Source organism: Ochotona curzoniae, unplaced genomic scaffold (genome assembly GCF_017591425.1).
Source record: "Ochotona curzoniae isolate NIBS_2020 unplaced genomic scaffold, NIBS_Ocur_1.0 scaffold_4505, whole genome shotgun sequence".
Taxonomy (NCBI): Eukaryota; Metazoa; Chordata; class Mammalia; order Lagomorpha; family Ochotonidae; genus Ochotona; species Ochotona curzoniae.
Genome location: NW_024467118.1, coordinates 50,695,802 through 50,705,203, shown reverse-complemented (window position 1 = coordinate 50,705,203; position 9,402 = coordinate 50,695,802). Strand labels below are relative to the sequence as shown.

At 37.6% G+C, this 9,402-nt stretch overlaps 1 non-coding gene across 1 annotated transcript; it reads left to right on the top strand.

Moving 5' to 3' along the window:
• Positions 1 to 6,371: 6,371 nt before the first annotated feature.
• LOC121146902 lies at positions 6,372 to 6,478 on the top strand. The gene has a single exon (XR_005882281.1). It is a non-coding gene; the product is annotated as a U6 spliceosomal RNA (small nuclear RNA).
• The last annotated feature ends 2,924 nt before the right edge of the window (positions 6,479 to 9,402 follow it).

Below are 9,402 nucleotides of genomic sequence, written 5' to 3'. Positions count from 1 at the left end.
CAAAAAACACATTGCTTCAAAGGTTTCGGCCACATTACAAGAATTTGCTGACATATTTATATTATTTAATTTCTTGTCACTACAACAACATACCTGAGAAAAACTAATTTTATCCAGAGAAAAAGTCTATTTTGGTTTACAAGTCAAAAGTCTACAGTCTAAAATCTCTGATGGCCCCAATTCAATGGGCCTCTAGTTCTTTTTGGCAGATTCTCAAAGCATTGTGCCACAAATTTATCTGTCTGTGTTTTTCTCAATAAAGTCATAATGATTCTATCACAGGACTTTGACCTAAAAACAATCCTATCTTGTAACCGCCAACCCCCTCCACACACATACACACACTCACTCACACACACACGATGACTAGTTAATCATGACTAGTTAAGTTTTCACTCTCTTGGTTTCATCAAGATGTTGGGACCCATACCATGGCATAGCAGGTAAAGCACTGGCATCCAATATGGGTTCCGGTTCTTCATTCTCAGGGTCTGATTTTCTCAAGTGTAAAATTCTTAGCGGAATGCCTAGTAGCTGATGAGATTTATTTTGTTTCATATTCTTTTAAAACATCTAATATCTTCATTTAAAACAAATACAGGGCCCAGCGCCATGGCCTAGTGGCTAAAGTCCTTGAATGCTCCAGGATCCCATAAGGGCGCCCGCCGGTTCTAATCCCGGCAGCTCCACTTCCCATCCAGCTCCCTGCCTAAGGCCTGGGAAAGCAGTCAAGGATGGCACAAAGCCTTGGGACCCTGCACCCGCGTGGAAGACCTGGAGGAAGTTCCTGGCTCCTGGCTTCAGATTGGCATAGCACCAGCCGTTGTGCTCACTTGGGGAGTGAATCATCAGACGGAAGATCTTTCTCTCTGTCTCTCCTCTATATATCTGAATTTGTAATAAAATGAAAAAAATTTAAATCAAACAAAAAATAAAACAAATAAAGTTCAAATACCCAATCTTAGTGACTGAGATAATAAAGAAAATATTATCTCTAATGTAAATAGGTTTTCATTAATACTCTGATCATTTTAAAGTATACAGTGGCATTATCTTCAAGTTATATGAACTTCTTTTTTGTACATATTTATTATTTTTGTTTTGCTTGTCCGTATGATCCTATTTATAACGAAGTCTTTAAAATTTTTAACTGGGCAAGCGGTGTGGCAGCTCAACAAGTTAGTTAATCTTCCGCCCCCAAGTGCCGGCATCCCATATGGGCACTGGTTTGCGTCCCAGCTGCTCCGCTTCTGTTTCAGCTTTCTGTTTGTGGCCTGGAGAGCACAGAGGATGGCCTGAGTCCTTGGGCCCTACACCAGTGTGGGAGACCCAAAAGAAACTCCCGGCTCCTAATTTTGCATTTGTTCAGCTCTGATCCTTGCGGCCATTGGGGAGTGAGCTAGAGAATGAAAAATCTTTTTCTCTTTTAATACGCTTTTTCAGTTACAATAAGTAAATCTTTCAAAAAGCCTTTTAACTGGCACATACCTAAAAATTCTGTATACTAAGGGCATAATGCAGAATTTCTACACATGTATCCATCACATAGTGTTGGAACATATATTTACATCCTCAAACATTAATCAGGTCTTTTTCTGTTTTATTTGAATGACAGGAGAAAGAGAGAGAGAAAGAGTATCCCATCACAGGGTCATTTCTCAAATGCGCACAGTGCATGGAGCTGGGCCAGGCTGATACTTGGACCTGGGAATCAGGAACCAGATCTGTTATGTGGGTGACAGGGATCTCACTACTGGAGCCATGACTGGTACCTACCTCCCAGGGTTGCCTTTAATGGGAACAAAATCAAGTATCAATCCTTAGCACTTGGATAAGGGACGCAGGCTTCTTGACTGCTAGGTAGGCTAAATGCTCATCCCAATTTATCATTTATTTATTTGTTATGATTTACTGATTGACTTTCTTGAGAGGTAGAGTGACAAAGGGATAGACAGAAGGCAGAGGCTACAAGCCCTGAACTCCATTGACCTCTCCGATATGGGTGGGGGTGGCAGAACTAGCACTTGAGCCACAACCTGCTGCCCTCTGAGGCTCCTTGGTAGGACATGGACAGGAAACGAAGCTGCTGCAACTCTGAGAGGGGATGCCAATGTTGCAGTCAGCTGTGTAGCTCACTGTGCTACATCAGCCCCCTACGTCATTACTTTAATACATCGTTTAATGAGGAAAATGACTCTCTCTCTTAGATATCTAGGGAAAAGAGTATTTGTTTAAAAACATAAATGGAAACTATGGCAATATTTTAAGATGATTAAAACACACAATATGAAGGCAGCAAAAACTAGGAATATTAAGGACAACAAAAGGTATGTTTTAGAAGGAAAGCAAACACCAAAATTCACTGAGCATTGGTGTCGGGGATTTAGTGACTTCCAAAGGTAGTTACAAACCAGTTGCATCAGACCCAACTGAATCATCAGCAAAGACTAGCAATATTTGACTCTAACCATAGAATTTCTTACCCACTATTTTGGGACGAGTTTAAATATATGAACTTTGAAAGGATTCTCAGATAATTTTTTTCTTTAGTGTAATTGGAAATTTACAATCTGATTGCAAAAGGCTTGTGAACATAAGATATTTTTAATATATCTAAAATGTGCTATGCTTTAAAGAAAAACTGAATTTTTTGTACTTCAATGAGCTAAGATAATATACATTTAAGAAAAATGTCACATGCTTACATTTTATGTTTATGTGTAGGTTTCAAATTACTTCTTGTTTCCAGTCAAACTTGTCTCTGACTCCCATTTTCTGTGAGCCTTTGGGAATTGCTTTATGTGTTCCCGACTGTCCATATCTCCTCAAGACAAGTCTTTTTTCATCTGTAGAAACATCCAACAAAAAGACGAATCCAATGTAAAATTTGAACCAAAACCTATTTTAAAAATGATAGCATGTATTTTCTCAAACATTTTTTTTTTAAATATTCACAAAGAATGGTAGAACAATTGGGAGACATTTTCTTGAGTGCCTTCAACGTACGCATGATTTTCTTGATGTTTGCTCAAGCTCTCTTCCTTTCCACCTTCCAATTCCTTCCAATTCCACCACTCCTTTCCCCTGCCAATAGTGAATGTGTATTACTTCCTAGGGACATCTTTGACTTGCCTTTACTTCCTAGTTTTTAAAACTAAAGCATTTCCAAATTTAGCACTTTAAGTAATACTAGCGACAAATTATTCATCTACTCATCATATCTCACAATAAGTCAGGACACCCCAGTGTGCTGTGTCAGCCCTGTTCCCTCTACAGCCCTTGGCCAGATGGGAGTTTAGAAGTGGCAGCTCAGTTACACCACAGGCTGTTACTCAGGGTATCAGTTCAATGACTTCAGGTCACATCTGTCTCTCATTTTGAAAGGTGTTGGACCAACAAGTAACAAGGAGTGTAACAGTCACCCACCGACGTGGGGACACTGTTAATGCTATCTAGATAGGAGTGACTGCAAATGTTGTCATTGCACACTTTGCCAAATCACCCCGCCCTCCCGTGTGGAGCTTTCTTTTCCACAGTGTGGAGACTGTTTGTCTTGATAAAAATGTAGAAATCATGTCTTAAGAAACTATGAAAGTAAATTGAGATTATCCAAAATAAAATCCTAAACATGGTTTTTGTTCAGGACTATAAAAAAAAAGATTACTTTTTTCTCTCAAAAATTTTTGTGGTATTATTAAATAAGGAAATCAAGTATTCTGCCATTCTGACAAGCTGAAGTTTGTTGCTTGACTGGATTCCTGGAGATTAAATATATCCTGGGGCATTGGAGAGGAAAAGTCGGACCAGTTGCAGTTGAGCTTCCTGCCAATCTTTCCGTGAGAAAGCCAAGTGCCATCAGAAGAATTTCATCCTTTATCCAATGTCATGCTTGTACAGCCACTGGCTGGATAAAGAGAGTTATGGAGAACACTTCATAGCAGAGAAGTGAAAAAATCATCCAAGTCAGAAATAATTTAGGAAATTAAAATTCAGTATCATAGCATTGTTACAAAGACATATGAATAAGTCAATGTATTCTTTAAACATCTTTACCAATTTTGATCTTTGATTCACAATGAGTTAGGGTAGCAAATATTTACAGAAAAAGACTGTCACCGAGTCCTTTAAGGATTTCAATGATGAACAGCGTGACTCTACCCTAGCATCTCTCAGATACTTTAGTAGTTCTAGCATCAGGCAACAGTTTAACTTTGACAATATACTGCATTTTCCCCACAGAATCACCTTCTTACTTAGGGCTGTGACAGTATGTAGAACCTAGCAGGTACTCAGGAACTATCTGCTGAACAAGTAAATGAAGAGCTGGTCACGTTATTCTAGTAGATGAGTTAAAATGCATTAACGGAAGTCATTTCTTGGGTAAGAGAAAGCTGGGAGGTGAGAGCTGTCCTCAGGCATTCCAACCTCACTGAAAGTGTTTGGGAAATTCTTCCTGCTTTTTATTTAGGATTGCCATTGTGGACCTCCTTCATTCATAGTCTGTGTATTAAATGTGTAATACTGGAAATTTTGTGATTTCCTTTTTTTTTTCTTTAAAGCTTATTTATTTGTTTTTATTTGAAATGGAGAAAGAGGGGAGAGAGAGAGAGAGAGAGCTCTCTTACCAAATGTCTACATTGGCTAGGACAAGACCAGAAGTCAAAGTAAGCAGCCTGGAACCCAAATGCTCGAACTGATGGCTACTGCCACCCTGGATGTCCATTAGCAGGAAGCTGGATTGGGAGTAGAAGCAGTACTCTGAATGTCCCAAGAGGCTTGGGGCTTCCCAAGAGACTGGCTTAACTTGCTGTGTCATGATGCATCCATTCAGGGATATGTTTCCACTGGCTGTATTTAAGCTATCTGCTTTCACTTCTATTTACCTAACACCCGAATAATTTCATAGCTGAGACACTTGATTTTATATTCATAAGATGTTGTGTGATTTTCTTAAGTTTAAAATATTGTTTCAACTAGCATTTTTATTTTATTCTTTATTTTGGATGCTGAGAACAAGGAAATACTAAGATAAAAGGAGTTTGATATTGTTTTATGGCTTTTCATCTAAGGGGATGTATAGTAACTGTGTAATAGAGACTATCATATCCAGATGTGAAGATACATTTAGTATACAGCCTTACTTCCAAATCAAATCTGGACTCCAATGAAGCTGTTGGATATATCTTGACAATAGGATGCTGGACAGTCTGCCACTGTCTGTACCTACACTGTTAGGATATACTTAAATAGCAGAATAATGGACATATGACTGCTTATGAAGGACTATACTATTGTAATAATATAGGGGTTATCAGTTTGGGGGAGAGAATTTTGGGGAGAGGATAAGGGAAATCCTAGAGTCTATGAAATTGTATCATAAAATTTAAAATAAAATAGAAGAAAAAAAGAAATATACGTAAAACAGACAAAAATAGGCTTTTAAATGACCAGTTTGTCTATTACATACTTCCAATTATTATGTCTAATCACTTTAACAATTTTTAAGGATTTGTTTTATTTTTATTTGAAATACATAGTTACAGACAGGAGGAACAGAGAGAAAGAGAGATTATCCATCCACTTTTTATGTCTCAGCTGGCCACAATGACTAGAGCTGGGTGATCTGAAGTCAGGAGTTAGAACCTTCCCCCAGATCACCCACAAGGGTGGAGGGGCCCAACCACTTAGGCCATCCTCCTCTGCTTTCCAAGGCCACAAGTAGGGAGCTGAATGGGAACTGGAGCAGCCAGTACTTGAATCATTTTTCTTATGGAATGCTGACACTGCAGGCAGAAGCTTAGCTAACGACTCCATGGCACCAGCCCCAACTTGAACAATTTTTAAATAGAATATTAAAAGTTTCATAGACTTCAGGATGTATTAGTAACCTTTTTTGTATAAACCATTAGCTCATTAGTACAAATCTGTTAAGTTTTCTTTCTTTAAAACTAATCAGGAGGCCTACACTGTCATGTAGTATGGAAAGACACCATCTGTAATGCCAGCATTCCATATAGGCTCCGGTTCCAGAGAAGTTTCTGTCTCTCCACTTCAGATCCACCTCTCTGCTCATGGCCTGGGAAAAACAGCAGAAAGCTGTCCAAGTGTTTGTGCTCCTGCCACCCACATGAGACACTTGGAAGCAGCTGGTTCCTAGATTGTCTTGTCCCAACCCTAGCCATTGTGACTATTTGGGAAGCGAACCAGCAGATGGAAGATCTCTTTCTATCTCTCTCTCTTCCTATAGCTCTTTCAAGTAAAAAGTACATCTTTATAAAAGTCAGTCAAGAAGACAGTAAACAATAAATAAATTTCATCAGTTTTATGATATATGAAATGTGCCAGGGAACGTCATTTTAAAGAATGGATAGGCGCTCATTTCGACAGCTCATATATAGTTAAGTTGGAATAATACAGAGAAGATTAGCATGGCTCCTATGCAAGATGACATGCCAATTTTTAAGCATCCCATATTTTAAAAACTGGTTAGTTTTTTTCTCTCCTAGCTTTAGTTATGTGATATTGTAACATAACATAGCATGTTATCCTGTAAAAAATCATTTTTGTTATCATTTCTACATTTTAAACTTTCCATAGGGATCTTATAAGTAGTTATTAAACTTTAATCTTTCTAATTCACTTGTCCCTTGAGTACTCAAAAGCAGTCAGGTTTGAACAATTTATAGCCAGGTATTATTGCACTTGGTTTGATAACTTTTAGCTTAGGATGTTTCCCAGAGGCATAAAAATCAACTAAAGGAAAATGCCAAAGAGCCAAGGCAGAAAGTTATTTGACTTTGTCTACTTAATTTCCCATTACTTAGGTAAAAGCTTTATCAAGTCCAATTTGTAAAGTGAGCTTTGTGGTTGAGACAACCAAAATTAAACAAAATCATTTGTAGTTCCAAGTATGTTCTCTACGCAAAGGCAGGAGATGCATTGTCTGTGATAGAGGGGAAGCTGAGAGGTGCGAAGAGCTAGGAGCAGAGGGAGGGAAGTGTAGCTGTCTTTCTGGACCTGCACCTGTGATGTAGATCCAGGAGTCTGCAAATGGTATAAGCCAAAACATATTAGCTGATAAAATGCGAGTATGAAAATATTGAAAAAATTATAAGCATACTTAAAAATCACCTACATGTTTTTTAAGATTCAGAGTTTAATGATTTGAAAGGCAGCATGCTAGAGAGAAAGAGAAAACAGCAAAAGATTTGCCATCCTTTAACTCACTCCAAAAAAGGCCATGATGGAGTCCCAGTTACACCACTTCCAATTCAGCTTCCTAGTGGGACTCCAGCTGAAACTCAAGTGGAATGTGGTATCACAGGCAGAAGCCGAACCCTTTGGGCCACAATGCCAGTCATGTAGACAAATATTTCTGGAATGACTCCAAAAAGTCTTCTTCGCGAATACATACAGATATTACAGCACAAAAGATTAGAGATCCTGCCCAGTTCATTCTGCTTGTTCAAATCAAAGTGAGACAAAGCACAATTTTCTGTAAGTACTAATGAGTTAATGCTGATCTACAACTGAGCCTCACAAACTTATACCCTGCTTCCTATAGGATGTCAAGGCTATGGTCCAACGGATAAAACAATTGATTCCAGAAAGATCATTTTTTAATTTTAATTCTTAATGTTGTTGATTATTTAATTATTACATAGCTTACAAGGCCTATAGATTTTTAAAGATGCATTTATTTTTATTGTAAAGGCAGATTCACAGAGAGAGGAGAATCAGAGAGATGGAAAGAAAGATCTCCCATCCACTGGTTCATGCCCCAAGTACCTGCAGCTGCGGTAGCTGAATCAATCTGATCTGAAACCAGGAGCCAGGAGCTTCTGCTTGGTCTTCGACATGGATACAGCATCCCAAGGCTCTGGGCCATCCTCAACTGCTTTCCCAGGCCACAAGCAGGGAGCTGGGAAGGAAGTGTAGCACATGGGACAGGAACCAGCACTCATATGGGATCCTGGACATGCAAAGCCAAGATTTTTGGCCACTATGCCATTGTGCTGATCCCACAAGACCTATAGTTTTTACGTTAACATTTAGGTTTATCTTTAATTAAAATATATATTAATCTGATGAATCTGAACAAATCCAAGTGAAATGGAAAATACACCATATAACATCTCATTTGTATAGTTAATTTTATTGAAAATAAAAGTTAAATATCTATACTTTTTTTAAAAGTTATTACAAAATTCCAATAGCCCATAAGTTTTAAAAAAATATGAAATTCTAACAGTTTTTGTATCTCAAACTTGCCTTGTGAGGCCACATTTACAAAGGCTGCTCCTCTTAGAATAAGGCATGTCCAGATGCCTGTATCTGCGGAGAGTTTGTGATTTAGGGATGCATCTCCTATCCAGTTTAAGGAAAATGCATATTATGAAAAAATTGTGCATGCATTTCAAAATATTTGTACACCCAAACAAACCTATCTCTATGAAAACATTTACCTATTTAAAAAGATTTATGTACTTATTTTAAAGTCAGAGTTTCAAAGAAAGAGGGAGAGATACAGAGAGATCTTTCATCCATTGGTTCACTCTCCATGGGGGGCTGGGCTAGTCCTAAGGCAGGAGACCAAAGTGTCTTCCTGGTCTCCCCTGTGGCTCTTAGGTACTCAAGTCCTTGGTCCACAACTTGCTGTGTGCCAGGATGCAAAAGGACATCCATTAGAGATGGAGTCAGACCTCATGCCTGACACTTTAGCAGGGTATATGGACACTCCAATTGGCATCTTAATTTCTAGTTAAATCTTGTCCTTTTGTCTTTTAAATTTTGGCAAATCCTTGTAACTCTGTTTAAAGATTTTTCTCTGCTAGTATGAGTCACACTAATAGAATATCTTTACAGAAAATAAATGCACTTTTCATTTTAGTATGTTCTTAGTACTTAAAAATCCTCTCCAAATGAATAAATAATGTATACAATATAAATAGTAAAATATCTAATTTTACAATTGGTAATTTGATTTGAAACAAATATATATGGACTTGAAAATAACGTTTTTTGGGGGGTAAGACTTCAGCCTTCAACTCCAATTTGTTATGATTACTTTATGTTTGTATACTTTATGTTTTAAATTCTTACAATCTTCAGCCTACTTGATTCATTTAATAAAAATGGAATTTTACTACCTAGTCTTGAAAATTACTATTGGTGAAAAGAATCTCAGAGAAAGTATTTATCTAGACAAATACTGTAAAATATTGCTTAACATATATTGGCCATTTTACATAGTTGATCCTAATCCTTATTGGGAAAACTGTGTTCATCCAAAAGTTGTTGATATCTTACTCCATATTTGACTTTAGAGAATGAAATATTGTTTGATATTAAGAAAATCTAAGTGCTAGATCTCATAAAAATGTATAAGCAAAAACATTTGTC